We start from the raw sequence: 20,866 nt of genomic DNA, 5'->3' as shown, positions 1-20,866 counted from the left end.
CCCTTTCATACTATTAAAATGCACACTCACAGACACATAACCTTTACAGGAAAATAATTAAGAAAAAAATACAAAGGGTTATAAAGGCAAACTGAAATGGAAAGTTCAGACATTATCCAGGGAAATTAAACAACATTAATAGCCAGTCCAAATCAATCAAGGTCCCAGACCCTACTTTTACATCAGTACCAGATTTTTTCTTTTTAATAATATGGATAATTACCTTAACTCTTCAACAGTGTAGACAATACATTAAATTCTTCAAACTATGAAATGGAATCTCTGCCAAGTTACAGGTTTGACATTTGCTTTAATTCTTCAGTGAGAAGCTTCTTGTATAGCACAAGTTCTACAGTAACCTATTTTACAATTCTACAGGACTGGAGGACAAAGAGGTACAGCCATATAACTTCTTTGAGTTGAGTGAAAATGATACTCAGGGCTGTAATGACTTCCTAGCCTTTGATAGTGACTTGAGAATGAATGAATTAATTAATTAATTAATGAAAGAAAGAAAGCAAGCAAGCAGGCAAAAGAAGGGAAGGGGTGGAAAGAAAAGAAGAGGAAAGGAAAAAAGACAACACAAGAGACAATCATATTTTTAAATTCAGTAAGTTGGTAAGCCTAGAGTTTCAAGACACTTCAGATATTGAGATAGCCTCCGAATCAATAATATGACATTCTAAGATTTAAGATCTAGACAAGCATCCACGAGCCAGCCTTACATAGTAATCTATGTTCATGACATTCATAGTCATACTAAAAAAGAAAACACAAAAACAAAAAAACAATCCAGCCTTAGATAGTAATCTATATGCATGACAGTCATAGTAAAAAAGAACAAAAAAAGCTATTTATTATGTAGATGCTTCATGTATGATTTACAGGGTATGAAAGCTCAACATATTTAAAAACTAGTCCAGTGTGAAATCAAGGTTTTCTCTATAATACTCTTAAACTTGAGTCCACCTAAATTAACTTCATTTTACCATTGTTACATTTCCTACAACCTTCTATTCACGACCTTCACTCCCAACATCCACCTTCACTCAGCTTAGTCTAAGGTTTTCTTGACCAACCACAATTTGATCATTTACACATAATAACAAATCAAGTTATGAATCAGCCTCTTCCTTGCCTACTGTCTGGAACTTTGCTCTCTAATTATTTGTAGGATTAGCATATTCTCAAGTTTCAGCTTCAAAATTCATATTCACTACGCCATCTAATGTAGATCCTTCCTACATTACTCTCCATTGTAGCATCCTCATCTCCTTCACAACACCTATTTCAGTTTTTGTTTTTAATGTAAGTATTAATTAACTTTTTTTATACTCTTCCCTACTAGAGTCAAAGCTCCATGAAGCCAGGGTCCATTTCTGGCATTTTTCTTTTATACTTACAGGACCTACTGTTGCCCTAGTACTTAGAAGTACTCATTATGATAGGTTCCATGGATGAAAGAAGTGAATTGTAGAAGAATAGTCCACTCACATTTTTCCAAATTATCCCACTTTGACAAGAAGACCAAAGCTGCATCTGAAAACCTATAATGCCACAAAATCATAGGGAGCAACAAATTCTATTTTGAACTTTCTATGATCTTATTTACTCTATATGGCATTTATGAAATTGCCCAATACATGTGAAAATATCACCAATGTAGGAGATGGAAGAATTTGGTGTCATCTGTTGCTCCTCATACTTCAAACATATGATGGCAAGTAGATTTATTTTAAGAAAATGGCTTACAAAGGGGCACCTGGGTGGCTCAGTCAGGTAAGTGGCTGGCTGACTTTGGCTTAGGTCATGATCTAGTGATTAATGAGTTTGAGCCGCGCGTCGGGCTCTGGGCTGACAGCTCTGAGCCAGGAACCTGCTTCGGATTCTGTGTCTCCCTCTCCCAAAAATAAACATGAAAAAAAGGAAGAAGGAAGGAAGGAAGGAAGGAAGGAAGGAAGGAAGGAAGGAAGGATGGAAGGAAGGAAGGAAGGAAAGAAGGAAGGAAGGAAATGGCTGACATGATCATGGAAGCTATCAAGTACAAAATTTGCAGAGTAGGCAGGAGACCTATAGGCAGAAGACGTGGGGAAGAGTTGGTGTTGCAGCTTGAGTCTGAAAGCAGTCTGTTGGAAGAACTCTCCGTCTTCCTTGGGGGAGGTCAGTGTTACTTAGATCCTTCAACTGAATGCATGAAGCCTATCCACATTATGGATCTCCTTTATTCAAAGTCTCCTGATTTAAATGTTACTATCACCTAAAAAAATGTCATAGCATCACCCAGACATGTTAGACCAAATATATGGACTGTGGTCTAACTAACCAAGTTGATGCATAAGATTAGCCATTATACTTTATTAAAAACACTGTACAGTCATTTACATTTACCCAATTTATTTTCTCTGGCAAAATGAAAGACAAAAAACTGAAAACTTGTTATATCATCACAACATATGAAGGTAAGTGTTTTTAAAATGAAACATCATTTTCTGAGTGACTAATAAGCATGCAATTGAACCCATACATAAATCCACTAAGTTTTATTGCCAATAGTCAAATCATTTGTTCCCTTTGTTTAAATTTGTGGCCAGAGTAACAAAATCTGTCAAACACAGTATTTTCCAGAAGCTTAGCAATACCTAAAAGCCTATACTGATGAAAAATATTTATACATTGAATTTTGAGTATTCAAACACATTCAGAATAATATATCATTTACCTACACAAATTATCAATTTACTGTAACTACAAAAATTCTGTTTACCTGCATATGCCAATCTCTGTTTGAAAACCTATTTTCATATGGTTCTCAACATGTGAAATACCTTCCCACACCCTTATAATTTATGAAGACTTACCATCCCTCCAATAAAATATAGGTCTGAAAGCGTGTACATACTGATGTCTTTTAGCCATATACCGATTATTAAACATAAAAATCTCTTCTTCAGCCAGGATTTCAAACTGGTTTAAAGCTTTAGGTCACAGACAGGCATACTAGGGATCTGACGTCAGTACTGATATTTACTAGCTGTATGACCTGAATCAAGTTATTCAATCTCTTAGTTTTCTCATCACAATACCTAGCTCATAGGATGGTAAGTTTCAATGATAATAAAAGAATTTAGCAACTTGCCAGTACATTGCTAAGTATTCGATTAATGCTACTCATTATGATTAGAATTTACTTAGACAACCCATAGATATATAATCTCTACATGTTTTACATGTACATATCTAGATATATATAGATAGATATAGATATATTGTGGATATATATATTTAGATATATAGATTTTTTTTCTTTTTTTTTTCCTCAGAGAGTATTTCCAATAACTGGGCATATTTCTTCCTAAAAAGAAGTTTCTATTATAATCAGGAAAATAAAGGTATTTGAAAAACTACCTGGAAACTATAGCATAATTTATGTATTTATAGATATATACATATACACAAGTGTGTATGTTTATGTACATATATATGTAAATTAAGTAAAGCCACCCCACACATGTGAAACATTTAAAAAAAACTGGATGATATGAAACACACAGTAGGACAAAATTTCCTAAAGGATATTCCAAAGAATATTTCACTCTGTCTTTGGTCTTAAAACTTGCTGCATTTAATGAAAATCATCTGGGAAGCTTTTAAAAAATTCCATTACCCAGAACCCACCTTTATTCTACAGCAACTAAACCAAATGATTTTAATGAGCTGCCAGGGCTGATAGCCACAACCATTAGATGTTTAGGAGACAGGGACTGTCACCGGACACTGCAAGTTTGCCAAAATTCTTACATCGAAACCTTATCCCCCATGTGATGGTAAATGAAAGTTGGGCCTCTGAGAGGCGTTTGGCCATGAAGGCAGAGCGCTCACGAATAGGATTAGGGTCTTTATTTTAAAAAGATCCCAAGGGTGCCTGGGTGGCTCAACTGATTAACCATCCAACTTCAGGTCATTATCTCAGGGCTGGTGAATTTAAGCCATAGGGCTCTGGGCTGACAGCTAGGAGCCTGGAGCCTGCCTCAGATTCTGTGTCTCCCTCTCTCTCTGCCCCTCCTCTGCTTGTGTGTGCGCTTGCTCTCTCTCTCTCTGTCCCTCTGTCTCTCTCTCAAATATAAATAAACATTAGAAAAAACTGTTTAAAAAAAAAAGACTCAGAGTTTACAGTGCTGGTTGCTCATGAACAAGGAAGTAGGTTCTCATCACACACTGTATATGGCAGCAATTTGATCCTGGATTTTCCAGCCTTCAGAACCATAAGGAATAAATTTCTGTTGTTTACAAGGCACTTCATCTATGGTACTCTGATAAAGTAACCCAAACAGCCTACAACATTACTCAAATAAATTTCAAAAACATGTATTCACAAAGCACATAAAGATTCTGAGATGTACTAATGTAAAAAAAAAAAAAAAAAAAAAAAAAAAAAAAAAAAAAACCTGTTTAAAAATCCAGAACTTCCTAAGCTCATTTTCCTAAGGAAAAAAAATTTCCTAAGAAAAAATTTTAAAGGGAATCTATTTATATCTTGAAGAATTAGTGTTCTTCAGAACATGCTCTAGTTCCTAAAACTGGCTGAACATCAGAATCACATGAGGAGTATATTCAAAATATAGCTTCCTAAAATTCATCCCTAGAGACTCTGATTCAATACCTCTAGAGCTGGGCTTTCAATCTTTATTATTCTCACAATCAAATTTGTAGCACTTACCCCCCAGAGTTTTTTTTCAGCCCCATAAACATGGCCCCCTCTTCTACTTCCAAGTTAAGGTCATGGAATGGTCTTTATACCTGATAATAGGCCTCCTACAATGCCTTGTTTCTAACAGAAAGTGAGTAAAAGTTTAGTGGTCAATGGCTACATATGAAAGAGTATTAGAAGATCATTGGGCCTGGGGTGCAACTCAATTAACAATGCCGGATCTGAGCTACATCAGAGACTTTTATTTTCAGGCTCTTGAAGGCACCCTGGAGAAATATTAGGTCTAAGGATAGTAACACCAAGACTCTTATATTTGGAGGTAACAAGTTTGCAGGCTAAGCCCCAAAAGCTAAGCTTTAGCTCCTTACTAGATAACAGAGCCTCCAGAAAGACCTATGTAGAAAAGACTTATTAGTATCAGAGATGCCAAAGTGGGAACTTGCGGCTGCTGTTATGAATTATGATGTTACATGAATTACTCATAAAAGACCCAGGCTTATGAAGAATCAACATAGTGTCTGTAACTGCATGAAATGTTAGAACTCTTTTTGGATAATATCACTTATCCAAACCTGAAAAAAGGAAGGCAGAAAGATTTGCATGCCAAATTTCCAGCCATCTTTCCCTATTCTACAGAACCCTGGGATGAGAGTACTCAATTGTAAACTGTGGAAAATGTCATAGGCTGGTGAAGGGAATGACTTTTCCAATTCCTAGAAAGGCCTCAAACTAGTAAATGACGCATCTTGAAAAGGTAACCTATGTGTCTGTGGTGTACAAGTTCCCAACAGAAAGATAAGGGGATAACATTATAAGGCAGGTGGCAAATAAAAAGTATCTCCAAACATATGCACATACCAGAATAATTTCTTTACATTTCTTTGGTAGCAAGCAAGAATAACCAACCCTGAAAGCCTAAGAAAAAGGGGACCTTATAAAAAGCATCTGTGCAGATCACAGGACAGAAGAAAGAAACAGGGAATCAAGCAGCCCCAAAAATCCCCAGGAGCAGATACCACTGGACAGTTAGGCCAGGACAATAACAAAGTAAAATATATATATATAAATAAACCCTCGTATTTCTTCAGCCTACATCACTGAGCTCAAGACTCCACATGAGGAGACAGATGCTGATAATTTGAACATTCAGAGGTGCAGGTCACATGCCTGCACATTTGGTACACTGAGGCAGAGGAAGGGCCTAGCTGAGAAAGTCACCAGAAAAACTTCCCCAACCACTTCCTAGATAGAAGTGGACTTGGGGTTTATCAACCAACAAGACCAAAAATAGTGGAAGCAATTTTGCCGTTGAGAAGGTGGACTTGCTCCTGTGAATTAAAAGAAAAATATGTCCACTACAGTATGAATACTTATTATTAGAAATGTTGTCAAGCAGTGTTAATTTCCCTTCAACAATATCTTAGGACAGCAAATGCAAAGGAATGCACCTCAGTCACAGGAGAGAGATATGAAATGAAGCCAGAAAATATGATGGATAGCAGATGGGCACTGGACACCTTGCTATGTAAACCTCTGATATTTCAAATAAAATGTATTTAAGAAAAGAATATCTTATACTTAATTGAAATTGCCCACTTGGTAACCTACATCCATAAGACAATTGTTTTCATACTGCAATATAAAATCACTTAATTACCTTGTGAGATGCATTTTTTTCATTACATGCATAAGAACCTTTGTTGTTTGCTCATTTTCTGAGTTTTCTAATTTAAGCCCCATTCACTTATTAATCCCTATGCACAGTGAATTTAAATATGAAATAAAATACATTAAACAAGTATAAATATTTCATATACATAAAATGAAAATGCAGTTTTGTACTCAGTTTACTGTTATCTTACATAATTAACATGAACTAGCATAGGAAATAAGAACTAATCATAGGTCAGGGATACATCTAAAAGCCTAGACAACTTATGGATACCACTCTACATACTACCCCAAATACGTTATTCATACCTCACACAAAATTCAGATAGACTTTCAAATTTAACAATCTGATGTCATCCTGACACTTTAAAATACTTCATGACTGTCTATGGTCTACAGAATATGGTCCAATTTTCTCTTATTCTCCAAATTATCTCACAGGTTACAGATGCTAGTTCATACAATTCTATGATTCACAAATGACAATCACAACTTGTTCTCTGCCCAACCCATGGCGCATCATTCTCATTCTAGTCTATGAAACTGTATAATGCAAAGACTCTGCTGCCATGCTCCCACATCCCTAAGGTTCACTCATACCCAGCTCTTTGTCATTCTCTTTGTCATTCTCTGTCATTTTCTCTCATGAACCATAACACTGTATACACTACACCCTCTTTAAGTGTTCTTTCCAAACCCAACATTCAAATATTGTCCATCTTTCCACTTTATCTCAATTATGAATTCTTCCCCATAATCTCTACACAAGTGCTATCATAATATCCCACACCACATTGTAATTTGAGTTTTCATACTAAACAAAGAACTTTTTGAAAGCACAAGTGACATGTCTTTTCACACAAACACATACGCATGCGTGCTTACACCAGAAATCTATCTTAATCTTTAGAAGTGGCTATGTAAAAATTCACTAAAGGCTGATCAATTACAATGATGGGTAAAATGGTAGATATTGTTCTCAAGGTTGCTAAACTCAGCATAAGCAAGAATGGCTTGAGAGACTCCACCAATAAGGGCTTCAAAAAGAACATGATGAGAACATATTCCCAAAAAATGAAAAAGCTTCCGTACAATGATTTCCAAAGCATTTTCTACTCCATTCATGTTGGCCATATTCTATCTGAATTTCTAAAAAAGTGTGTTTGTGTGTGTGTGTGTGTGTGTGTGTGTGTGTAGAGTATCCACCCTAATAGATTCTGACCATCCTTTGACCAAACTTTACTGTACCTATCTTTAATCCTGTAGTATTGGGTTCTTAACATATAATTAAGCACGCTGAGTATATACTTGACACTTAGGCGTAGTATCAGGTAACTAGTCACTTTAGTTAAGAATATGATATAAATCAATGCCTATCAATCTTTAATGTGAATACAAATCACCTGAAAAAATGAAGATCCTGAATATAAGCCTGAATGGCAGCCAAAGTCCTGTATTTTTTCACACAAGTTCCCAGGAAATGCCATCTATTGACTACAATAGCATGAAGGTTTTGCGCAAACTTCCTCTATGAATGATATTCTTTTCTAAACTATAGACTATATACATAAGCCCTGATAGAATGGATGTTCTTAGTCAATGAGATATAGAGTACAAAACATCAAGGATCAATAGCAAGATGAAATAATTGATGGACAATTCATTATATTATTTTCAGACATAAGGGGGTATAGGGACGGTTTGTCTTAACTTACTCAGCCAGGTAATTTTAGTAATTGGGGATAGTGTAATCCATCAGTGTAAATATGTTTCTATAGTGCTTTCTAACACCTAAAAGCCTAAGAAGACAGAAATGGCAGGATTTCTACCATCCTTTCCATTCAAAGTGTATCCTTTAGGACTTTCACAAATACTTGGGTCTGGTCCTCTGAAGAATCAGAGGTGTAGTACACAATGCATTCGGGAAATAATCTAATGACAGATAGTACCAGGACATTAATGATTAAACCTGCAGTCAGGCTAATTTCCACAACAAAGCCACAACCTAGATTCTATAAGGTATAAGTAATAGATGGAAATCTGTGAGTGAATTAAGATTCTAATGTGAATCAACTTAGTAGATAGTAGGGGGACAATGTATATCACAATGGAAACCAGTAAACAAGTTCTTATTGTATGCGTTAGAAATACAGAATCATAAAAGTAATTAAGAAATCTAGTAAGATTAAAAGATCAATTATAAACAAAACTACATAAAAGTATTATTTGAATCCCATAAACTACATAGTAAACATATGTGTATATATACATAAGGAGGAAGTAGACAAACCTTAATGTTTCATTCCTTAATGGTTATACAAATAGGAAGTAAAATAACACTAACTCGTTTCTCTTCAAATATGTAAAACTCCTTAGTTGTAGGCATATTAATAATACACCAGTCATTATGTTACATTTGATAAGTTTTGAAATGCAAAGCACTCATAAAGAGGCTGCTGCTCTCCAGAAGACACTTAAATTCGTTTCTCAGTAATGTCACTATTACAAATAAAAAAAATGTGTAAATCTTTTGAAAATTTTCCATCATATTTGACTGAAAGCAACTTGAAACATTTTTATATTTCTACTCTGTCACATGTCAGCATATCCTTTTGAAACATGGCAAGATGGGCTATAGCTGAAATAAAAAGAATACAAATGAGAACCTATTCAGTCATTCATTCTTTTTAATAAACAAGACTCTTGACCACAGCCAAAACCATTTTTCCAAAGCGAAATCTCAAATAGTGCTAATCACATCTCAGTTCCGATACAGTGGCTCCTTATAATAGTCAACCATAAAACAACATCCTACAGAGATGTTGCCTTCCTCTTTTACACAGCCAAGAGAGATATATCCATGGATAAAGACACAGGAACAAACATAAATCACTTTATTAAGTATTTTAAAAGAATGACATTTCAAGTGCATAAATCCTAACTTTCACATGTTTCATCAACATAGGCGTCCTATCAAATAAAGGCATGAAAACAACAGGATCATAATAAGAAACTCAGCATTTTAAGGGATGATCTAATTATGTGCCTGGCACTAGGCTATGTGTATATATGAATAACTAATTTTAGTCTCACAACCTTGCAACAATACCCCCATCATACAGATGGGAAAATAAAGCTAGGAGTGGGTATATAAGTTAGGCTAATACTACATATATAATAGTGGTAGAGCCAGAATTTGAATCATCAAAGCAATTTGAATCACCAAGTCTACCTATAGCCTCTCTTTTACATCACATAAAATAGTAGACTGAATCCTAACCTAAAACATGGAATTCATCATTTGGGATATGCATTATATTATGTTCCTTTTCTTAAGGAATTAACTTTAATAGGGGCTCCTGACTGGCTCATTTGGTGGAGCATGCGACTATTGACCTTGGGGTTGAGAGTTCAAGCTTCACAGTGGGGTACAGGGATCACATAAAAATATAATCTTTTAGGGGTACCTGGGTGGCTCGGTGGGTTAAGCGTCCAACTTGAGCTCAGGTCACAATCTCACAGTTTGTGGGTTCGAGCCCCGCCCTCAGCCTCTGTGCTATCAGTTCAGAGCCTGGAGCCTGCTTTAGATTCTGTGTCTCCCTCTCTCTCTACCCCTTCCCCACTCTTGCAGTTTCTCAAAAAATGAATAAACATTAAAAGCAATTTAAAACAAATAAAATCTTTTAAAAAAAAAGGGTTAACCTTAATACAATGAATTAAGATGCTACTTTATTTTTTTTAATGTTTTTAAATTTTTTTAACGTTTATTTTTGAGACAGAGAGAGACAGAGCATGAGCAGGGGAGGGGCAGAGAGAGAGGGAGACACAGAATCTGAAACAGGCTCCAGGCTCTGCACTGTCAGCACAGAGCCCAACGCGAGGCTTGAACTCACGGATGTGAGATCATGACCTGGGCCCAAGTTGGACGCTCAACCGACTGAGCCACCCAGGTGCCCCTGAGCCAAAGTAACATTTAAAAAACTTCATTTCAGTTATTGCATAGAATACAAATGACAATATGCTGGTGAACTGCTACTAATAAAAGAAGTGAGCAGAGTTATTGGAACTATGAATCCATGATAATCTATGTTATACAGTGCATATACAGACATTACCACCATCTTAATCATATCTAGAATTGTTGCAGTGTCTCGAACTCTGACTGTTCAGTTCAAACAAGAAAATGGAGAGGAAATACTAGTAATTTTAGGTAAGAATCTACTACCTGGTGAACGAGACCTGGTAAAGTGCTGAAGAAGATAAAAGGGAATGTCTTTGTATAGTAAAGACAATGAGTACAGACTTTTGAACAAATTTTATTGTACTGCAGGTAAGACAGTCAACATTTCACACCTGTAACACAGGAATCTTCAAAATGTGATTCTGGTGCAAAGCATATCACAAACACATGTCACAATTTATCAAAGCAGTTAATTTTCTATTTCTACTATACTGCATTAACACTTTACCTCTCAGTTCCTCAGTCAGGATCTAGGAAAAGGTGAAACTGAGAAAACAGAAAATGTAAAACATCTGTATTACTCTCTCACTCAAAAAAAAAAAAAGTCTGTTCGGTGGATGTGGGGTGGGGAGGTGGGTAGTGAGGAGAAAAAAAGAAAAGGTCCTTCAGAGCCTCATTCAGAATCTACTCAAATTATTACATATAGTTTGAATGGCTTGTATATCTCTTATTTTCTAGTTCACAAACAGTAAGAAACAGCCAATAAATGGCTAATTCATCAAAGCAAGGAATTAAATATGACCCTCTTAAAGGCATCAGAAAGCAGACAAGAGTTCACTCAAGGTAGGTACCCGTATCTCAGCTGCACTTGATGTGATCCTATGGACACAGACCAGTATAACATTATTTATTTCAACAAATATATAAAGCAACTACATGTACTATGTTCTCTATAAACTGCAAAGATTATAGTATAAGGCAAATTCACTTAGCGCTTAGAACATGCCATGAACACTGTACTAGTCTTAATTATCATTTAATGTTCACAGAATCTCTGTAAGGTAGGCACATTCAATTTCACAGATTTTAAAAACTGCCTTGGGAAGGGTTAAGAACATGTTCAAGATCACACAGCTGTCAAGTGGCAGAACAAATCTAGGTCTGTCTGAATCAAAGGCCCATGCACGCTCTAGTCTAGACTACTATCCTATGTTCATCATGGTGATCCTCTGTCATCAAGAAGTAAATCAAACTTAGCCACCTATTTAAAGGGTGAAGTACTATTTTTACACAGATTCCCATTTAAAAAAAACTATTATTAAAGACAAACCTCTATTTATAATTAGTTCCAAGAATTGTAGACAACCATGTTTATATTATAATTTTTACCAGGAATTAGAAATGTGATGTGAGTAAACATTTTCTTTTTAAGGATGTCATTCATCTAATTAAATACAGTAAAAAAAAATAGTTCTTGGACTTGTAACTAATTTGCTAATTTGTGCAAAGCCTAGAATCAATAGCTGGCTAACAGCTAATCAAATGAGTTAATAATGAAGGCAAAAAAAAAACCCACTCATATTTATATTTGATAATTGAAGAGCAATAATAATATAGGTAATAATACAATCTGTACAATTCAAAATGATGGAAATGTGCCTAGAATCATGCCTCATAATACATATTTAGGGATTTGAGTCACGTCATTTTTTGCTCACTGTTCTTCTCCAAACTGGACCGATCTCAGCATAAGCACAAATGTAACACCTGTCCTCACTGGAAATTTCCATGACAAATCTAAAAGGCACAGGCAATATGAATTATCAAGGTCTCCATTAGGACAAATGTGCAGGTACAAATTTTCACACACAAAAGTTCCAGTCAAAGGTGGAGAGGATATCCTACACGGTATGAACAAAGGAGACTTCTGTATGCATTTTTTTAAACCTCCAGACCATTATGGAATCAGCAGGGCTTCTACTCTCCTAACCCTCATTTTCTCATGAACCAAACTCCCTTCCCAGAAATACATCACTTTTATTTAGTTAATAGTGATAAATACTTATTTTAACTGCTATGAGCTGAAACTGACCTTGTCCAAATATGGAAAATAGTTTCTCTTTCCAAAACATGAAAACTGCTGACTCTGGCTTTAAATAAGCCAGAAAATGCAAACCTTGTCTAAAAAAGAACCAATCTTACAGCCAATTCCTGCTTTCTCAAATATCTCCTAATTACTCTCATGGACTTGTTTGCTCTACTTATTATAAAGTCCTGGTAATATCATCAATGCTCCATGAACATGTATTTTCTGAGCTTAATTTTATTTTTGATGTCTACCATGTTTTAGGCATGTGATATCAAAATATGAATATCATTAATGAATCGAAATATGTTTATTGGAAGCTTACTAGGATTTAGGCACTGAACTAAAAGTACTTTGCAAGTAGTATTACATATAGTATTCATAAAATTCCTGTGCCTTTAGGTACTATCCAAATAGTATTTGTCCATCAATAAACAAGTGATTTTAATTTATTATATCTTTTAAGTATCTGAAAATTGCAAAACGCGTATCATCCCATTATACAGCTGATGAACCTGAAATCTAGAAAAGGTAGATAACCTGCTATGACACACAATTACACAGAGTACAAAATGGATTTAAGACTGGGACGCCTGGGTGGCTCAGTAGGTCAGGCATCTGACCCTTGATTTCAGTTCAGGTCCTGATCACACAGTTCTGAGTCTAAGCCCCACCTGGGGCTCTTGCACTGACAACTGAGAATCCTGCTTGGACTTCTCTCTCTCCCCCCACTCTCGGCCCATCCCCTACTCACGCTCTATCTGTCTTGCGTGTATGTTTTCTCTATGTCTCATATAAATAAACATTTTATGCAAAATGGATTTAGGACTGGTAAGAAATCTGTGTGACTCCAAAGTCCAAGCCCTTATCCACTGTCTCCAGGAACTGTCATGGTACTGAGTGACAAGCAATATAACACTACAATGTAATATGTAGGACACTGAATTTGTCCCAATTTGCCCAGGACTTGACAGGTTTTAACACTGAACTTCCTGCATCCTAGGACCCTTCAGTCTTGGGAAAACCAGGAGGGGTGGTTACTTTCATGATAGGTGTCTTATCAGTGGCATGGAAAAAAAATAAAATAGGAGTCTGTACAGAAAAAGGCAATCATTTTTTATGCCTTCATAGTATCGAAAGAGGCTAAACAGAGTGACAATTGAGTTGAGCATTACACAAACTGTAATAAACACCCTGGAGAAAGATGGCAAGAGTAGACTAGACACAAAGGCAATGTAAACAAACACATGCAAAAAAATCAACTGGCAGGCTCTAGGGTGGGCACCTAGACTGCAGATCTGAAAGGTGGAAACAGGGAAGTGCAAATGGAAAGGAAAACATCATCTAGGAAGGAACAGGATAAATCTTATAAAAAGAAATTAAGCATGAGGATGCGGTTTTAACTTCCACTTCCCTTCACAGTTCTAGAGATAGACTTTAAAGAAATAAGAGCTTTCACTTTATGATTTAGCGATGAATATATGTGCCTTGGTAGGGGAATGCCAAGTGACTTATTATAAGCAGCAAAAGATCTCGCCTTTCTACAGTCATTCTCACAGTGCACTAGGCCCTTTCTGGCAACGATTACTGTGGATAGGGAGAACTAATGCTCTTTCTTAAGTAGAAGGGCATGTTTCAATCCTTCAGTAGGCAAGAGAGTTTCGACCAGACCATATGCACTAAGGATGGGATAGAACCCAACGATGGAATATCCTTAAGCACTAAAAATGAGAGAGTGGGAGATGCGAACAGGCAGAGCACAGAGACCTTTTAGGGCAGTGAAAATACTCTGTATGATATTATAATGATGGATAATATGTCATCATACATTTATGTGTCCAAACTCATAGAAGTACACCACCAACAGTGGATCCTAAGATAAACTATGAACTTAGGGTGATTATGGTGTTTCAATTTAGGTTCACGTTGGGTAAAAAATGTACCATTCTGGTGAGTGATGTTGATAATGTCTGGGAGCAGGAGCATATGAGGAATCTCTGTACAGCCCTGTAAATTTTGTCATAAATCTGAAACTGCTCTTAAAAACCAAAGTCTTAAAACAAACAAAGGAATGGGATAGTAACAAAGGCCAACATTAAAAGGAGGTAAAGAGGGGCACCTGGGTGGCTCAGTCAGTTAAGCATCCAACCTTGGCTCAGGTCATGATCTCACGGTTCATGAGTTTCAACCGCATCGGACGCTGAACTGTCAGATTCTCTCTCTCCCCCCACTCAAAACAAATAAACAAACATTTTGAAAAAGGAAGAAAAGGAATAGATACTTATCAGGCAAATAACACACGCACACACACATACACACCCACACTGCTTTCTCCATACCTAAAGTGAGAGAAATAGAGAACTGGCCAGTAATCTCACACTTATTTATTAGAAATCTGTGACTTACCATCTGTTGAAAATCTGCTAGTTATTCACCATACCACTTTTTCCGGGCACTCAGTGTGACTCCATTTCTTAGCTTTCCTTGCAGGGAGGAATGGCCAAGTACAAAAGTTCTGCTCAATGCAGTGTTAGCAAAAGCCATGATAACCACTCCCAGTATGGGCTTATAAAAACATCCTATGAAACTTGCCAGGACATTTCTCTCCTCACTCCTTGCCTGAATATGGACTCAGGGGACTTAGGAGGACAAAGCCAGGAAGAGGATAAAGAACTTGATTCCTTGAATGACCCAATGGAAAGCCACTTTATCAGGACTTAAGTACTGAACTATGCCACATGAGCAAGAAGTAGAAAGTATTTTAAGTCACTAAAAATTTAGACTTTACCTGTTACACTTTTCACTAGGCCCTGTGGGACCTCACTTACTGGGACTCTGAAAACATTATAATAAGCAAGTTTAAACCTTTCTGTCCTTCTACCCCATTAAATCATAAAAAGGGACTTATAACACACACACATATATATGTATATATACATAGCACGGGTGTGAAGAAGTTTGGATGCAAGGTAAATTTAAAAAAGAATAAAGCACATTTCTTAGAACAAAAGGTTCAGGGAAAATGAGAAGGAAATGAACATGGTCTTTTGAGAAAGAGGTGACTGAGAAGCATCCAAGTATATCTGTTCACCTACATGATGAGAACACGAGTCATTAATTAATTGGGAAGATGCCACAAATACATACTGAACAAGAAGGAAAAAATGACTCCATAATATTGGAAAATGAATGGTCTTGGCAAAAAATACACTCTCAGTATTAACCAACTCACATTTCTACTGCGGCTATTTGGAAACAAAACTGTAAGAGGTATTTTTGCAAAGGACAAATACACAAGAAAGGTGAGAAGAGGCAAATTCTCTAATATAACTGGGACACCATAACAGGATGAGAACAAAGGGATCATTTTCTTTTACAGGACACTAGGATTACAAGTAAAAGTCCCTTTAGTCATGCAGTAAATACTCAAAAAGTTTTGCAAAGCTGAGAAAACAAGGGAAGAATTTTCTTTCTTGGAATTTGGGGGTGTTGATGAAGAACAATGCTTTTGATCAAAAGGAAGATGAGGGGAGAATATTTTACTTGTGAAATTGCCAGAAGGAATATGTGCTTAGGCTAAGAAGTTAACAAGAATTTATCTTTACATACTGCAGCATAAAAACAGTAGCCAAGGATTCCCACAATGAAAGTTTAAGAAAAAGGTTATAATTCAGGGCATATATCCTGAAAATTAATTATAAATGAAGAAGCCTAGTCATACAGAGTCTTACTTTAAATACCTGACCCAAGGAGGTATTCAAGATAATGCTATATCATATCTAATTATACTCCATTAAATGTTAGATTAGAGATCATCTTTTTTCTTCTTTAGGATTTTTAATTTCTCTCCAGCTTTTTTATACACACAAAAAGAAAACAATAGTCCAATGGCTACAACAAGAAAAGTACTAAGGCAAGAATAAACAAGAAGTGTAATGAAGCTGTTAAGAAAATCAACTCTAGAGCCAAAGAACTGGTTCAAATCCCAGCTGGGCCCACTTACTGGCTATGTTGAGCAAATGACTGAATTTCTCTAAACCAAGTTTTCCTTATATATACAACAGAAACAATAATAATACCGATCTAGCAGGGCAAAGAGCTTAGAAAAATATCTCAAAAATAATAAGTACTATGCATGTTTTATCTGCTTCTATTATCTTTTTCCTTATAACTGTCCTGGCTTTTCCGCCAGGAAAACCAGGGTTCGGGGAAGGAAAAGGAAGTAACATTTACTGAACATGGAGGAAATGTCACATATAGTGATAGAGTGTCAGAAGTACTGGCTGTTCCCCCAACCATTTCTTCTCCTTCCTGGAAACCCAGCTGTACCACATTGCCCAGCCTCTCTTATAGTAAGATCCACCCACATACAACTGAGTTCTGGCCAATGGAATGAAAGCAAAAGTTATATGGAGACCTGCAGGTCTGGGCAATTAACATTCTCCAAGTCTTTCTCCTTCCAAGGCTGAAGTGACCCTGCTGAAGATGACAGAAGTCTTGGAGGAATGCTGCCAAGATCGTCCAGTTGGGGACTTAACAGGAATGACAGTATGTCATATTGGAGGAAGTACACTTTTCTGATTCATTTGTTACAGCTGTTAACCTCCCCAACCTAACAGAACTAAGCTCCATACCTATACTCTCAGGTTTAATCCCTATCATGATGGCTCGAAATAAATGTTATCAAAGTTTATAGCTAAGGAAACGAAAACTCCAAGAAGTTATGGAACTATCCTGTCCAATATCATGAATGTAATAAGTGGTAGGGCCACATCCAGGTTAATCTCCAAGGTTTTTGATCTCTCCACCCTCCACACAATACTGCAACATGGAAAATGTCTTTTTTTTCTCGGTCTTACTGATTTCCTCACTTTTTTAACCACTGGAACTTCATTCTTTAAATTTAAACTTTTTTTTTTTCATCTGTATATCCCATTTGGGAGATCCAGGATGACCCCTCTATTACATTCATCTCTTCTGCCTCATTCCATCCACATGTGTTCATGACCAGGAAACAATGCTCTTAACCCATCTGTTACAGGAGACACAGATTTCTAGCAGTTTTCCAACTGGCTACTGTATCAAAGATGGTGAATGGCAAAGCCAGAGATAAGAAAAGGTAAAAACTCCCAAACTATCAGTGATTTCCAAAGTGGGCTGTATTCACTGGAGTACAAAAAATATTAGAACTTCTGTCTCATAATTTTTGCCTTATTTATCCTTTAGTTTTATACACATTTTATAATATAAATATTATATGAATATAATAGTATATGTGTATAACTTATAAATAAATTTTAGTGAGTATGGTCAAATTTTCTTCTGATAGTATATAATAAAAAATAAAGACCAATAAGTCTAGGTAATAAATCCGGTCTCCCCCCTCAGATTTAAGATACTGTGTTACAGAAAATGAAAACAAGAAAACTTTCCACATCTGTGCATACAGACATCTCCCTGCTTACCAAATAAAATAAACTAATTCAATTAAAATCATATAAAAACATGTTTTCACAAACGATTAAATTCTTTAAATAAAAATCAAGATTAAAGCTAAAGTACATGATGTCAATGTCTCTGAGTATAATCAAGAAGAATCCAACAAGTTAAAACAATTATCAAACTTGGCATTATTTGGAACTATAAAGGAGTTTTCTTCTGAAAAGTATAGTCACTCAGGTTACCTTTATTTTTAAGAAATAAACTCAAGTAACAGATGTCCTGTGTACCTTTCAGAAGAAAAATTCCAGCCAAAAGATTTAGTGCTTACAGGGAAAATAATTAGAAAACCTACTTCTGAATAAAAAAAAGAAAAAAAAAGAAAGTGAACTAGGCAAAATCAGTGGATGATATAAAAGCCAACGTTAAAAGGCTTGCTCTCTATTCACTCTTAATGTCCCACCAACATGAAATGACTAGAGAAAGAGGTGCTAGGCTGACTCAAGGAGACAAAGTCCCCCAAGTTAAAGGAACTAACAGCTGTTTTCATAAAGACTGCAAAATAGAAAATCTGCCTCTGCTGAAATTTTCATGCATCTGACCTGCACCCTTAAACAGCAGGTCTTTTCCCTGATTAGTCTTACCCCCTAATTTAAAAAGGTCAGTTTCTCAATGCAGGTCACCTCCAACCTGGCAGAATCCACACTGAAAAATAATGAGGTTTACCATTACCATTCCTTCTCATCAATCCAGAGCAGCTGAAGTTGGTTTAAACAAACAAAAATCAGTAGCATTTCATAAGGTGGCGAAAACAATATTCCCAAGCAATTTTTTTTTTTAATCCTTAGCAACCTAACATTCCCACCCTGCATTGTGGACAGTCACCTAAGTCTTGAATGAAATCAAGGCAAAGAGAGCAAGAATAAAGTTATGGGAGAAACGTGACTTTTCTCATGAATGCCACAAAAAGCACCTCGAGGTGTCTGTATCCTTGACACAGTGTTCTTTTTCACTCACTTGGGCAGAGACAGAACAAACTTGTTCATCAGCCCGAATGTAAATGCTTCTGCGTGGACCTGCCTGCTGCAAATCTACCCCACTCCTTAAAGGACATAAACCGCAGATCTCAAAATACAAAAATAAGAGCACATTCCAAATTATTCCTCTGAGTGACTAAACAAATCAATTACATGGAATTATTCCTTAAAATATCAAGCTCCCATCACAAGAAACTGCAGACTCTTCCCGTGCAATCAAAAGACAGTTATTCCGACAAACATGTCCCCGCCCCTATGTTGATTTCAGCAGGAAAACTAGAAAAAGTTCCAGGAGCTTTCCTTCCAGGAGCTCCTCCTTGCAAACAAACCTCCAACGCACCCCAAGATCCACCACCCCACCTCCACGCAGACCACCCACCCAGAGTGATCAGTCGCAATGATTCGCCCTACACTACCTCCGCAAGCCTTTCCGCTGCAAATCTGGAGACCCCAGCCAGCAGCAACCAACCTCCTTAGCTCCTTCGCTTTGCGCGAAGCTGCCTCCTTGCTGGGGATCCGCTGTGCTGCAAGAATGTTCCCATGCATCAGACTCCTTGACTGGCTCGCGTCCTCTTACCCCCAACTCCACACCTTTAGTAAGTAACAATGTATACACAAGCACAAAGAGAAAATGCACACAGGTTTTGAGCCCTCTGCTCCGTTCCAGAAGCAGAGTGCGGGTTGGTGTCCGTGGGGTGCCCGGCGCACATCTCGTGGACGTCTGGGTCGAAGGAGCAGACGAGGCGGTAGTCTTTGCCATTGCAAAGAAACTGCAAATCCCCCTGAAATTGGTGGAAATTTTCACGCCACCCCGACAAGCTCCCTGGGCAGAGCCTGGGTATACCACGTAACGTGTCACAAGAGCGGGGACCCGGACGGAGTGATTCGCCGCTATACCCCCCGCGCTCAGACAGAGCCTGGCACAGAGTGGGCGCCTCCAAAGTCCATGTCTGTTCCGCCAGGGCTCCCTCGACCACGGCTACCGACCCCCTGTTCTCTTGAGTCCTAAATCGCCTCAAATAACAGCCCAAGTTCGCCTTTCTCTACCGTGGGCTGCACAGCCGGGCAATCGGAGCCCGGAGTATCAACATCGGAAGGAAACTCTCGCCAAGAACCGCGCGCCGGGAGCGAGGGCGCACGGAGAAGGGGCAACAGCGTGAACCAGTTGAAGGAGCGGATTCTAACGATTCCCCAAGCATTATGCGGTCTAGGCTACTTGTTCTCTAGCTGCCCGGCAGAGCAACAAACTTATTTTCTGACTAAAAAGGGTCGCCGTGGGGTGAAGGTGGCGCCGTCGGTGCCCTGCCTACTCCCGGCTTCAGGGCGCTCAGTTCCGGCTGCGCCCCGCCCGCAGGGCTGCCCCGCTCAGGGCAGTACGGCCCTCAGCCCCTGCCCAACCCTGCAGGAGTGGGAGCCCCAGGGAGCCCCTCTACACTCGGCAGCCTCCGAGGACCATGCCCTTTCCCCAAAATCCGCGAGCCGGAAAGCCCCGGGGCAGCAGGCGCCCAGGCTGGAGCGGACCCTGCCTGCTCGCGCCTCACTTACCCTCAGCACCTGAGCGCGGCGCCCACTACAGCCTCCGGCGCGACGCGGGCACAGCCCGAGGGTCCCGCTGTAGTGGCGAAGCTTCCTACTTGCGACCAATCCTGATGTTGAACCCGGTGCTCTGTCTGGTGCCGCGCTCCGCTCCCTCCCAGCGCTCGCGGCGCCTCCAAAAACCTGGCGCGGCGGAGTTCAGGCAGCCGGCTCCCCAGCCTCGAGGAGGCGGAGACGCGTGGAGAAGAGGAGAGACGCTGGCGGGCGGGGGGAGCCGGCGCACAGCCGGGCTGAGCATGCGCAGCGCGCGGCCCGAGGAGGCGCAAGCCCGGGTGCAGCAGCACCTGCCCGCCCCTGGCCGGGAGACGAGACTCCCAGCCCCTGCGCGCAAATCCGCGAAAGGGCGCCTCACCTGAACTCGAAACACC

At 38.4% G+C, this 20,866-nt stretch overlaps 1 protein-coding gene across 4 annotated transcripts in view; it reads right to left on the bottom strand.

Annotated features, from left to right (window-relative positions):
• The window catches only part of CNTN4 (contactin 4), an 893,176-nt gene extending 872,542 nt beyond the window's left edge, over positions 1-20,634 (bottom strand). For all 4 annotated transcript variants that reach the window (XM_042979430.1, XM_042979433.1, XM_042979434.1 and 1 more), the window contains exon 1: positions 20,448-20,634. The gene's annotated coding sequence lies outside the window, so the exon portion shown is untranslated. The remainder of the gene's footprint in view (positions 1-20,447) is intronic.
• Positions 20,635-20,866: the final 232 nt, after the last annotated feature.

The sequence above is a fragment of the Panthera tigris genome, chromosome A2, assembly GCF_018350195.1.
Source record: "Panthera tigris isolate Pti1 chromosome A2, P.tigris_Pti1_mat1.1, whole genome shotgun sequence".
Taxonomy (NCBI): Eukaryota; Metazoa; Chordata; class Mammalia; order Carnivora; family Felidae; genus Panthera; species Panthera tigris.
Note: the sequence above shows the minus strand (reverse complement) of the source record. Positions and strands in the feature narration are given on the sequence as shown.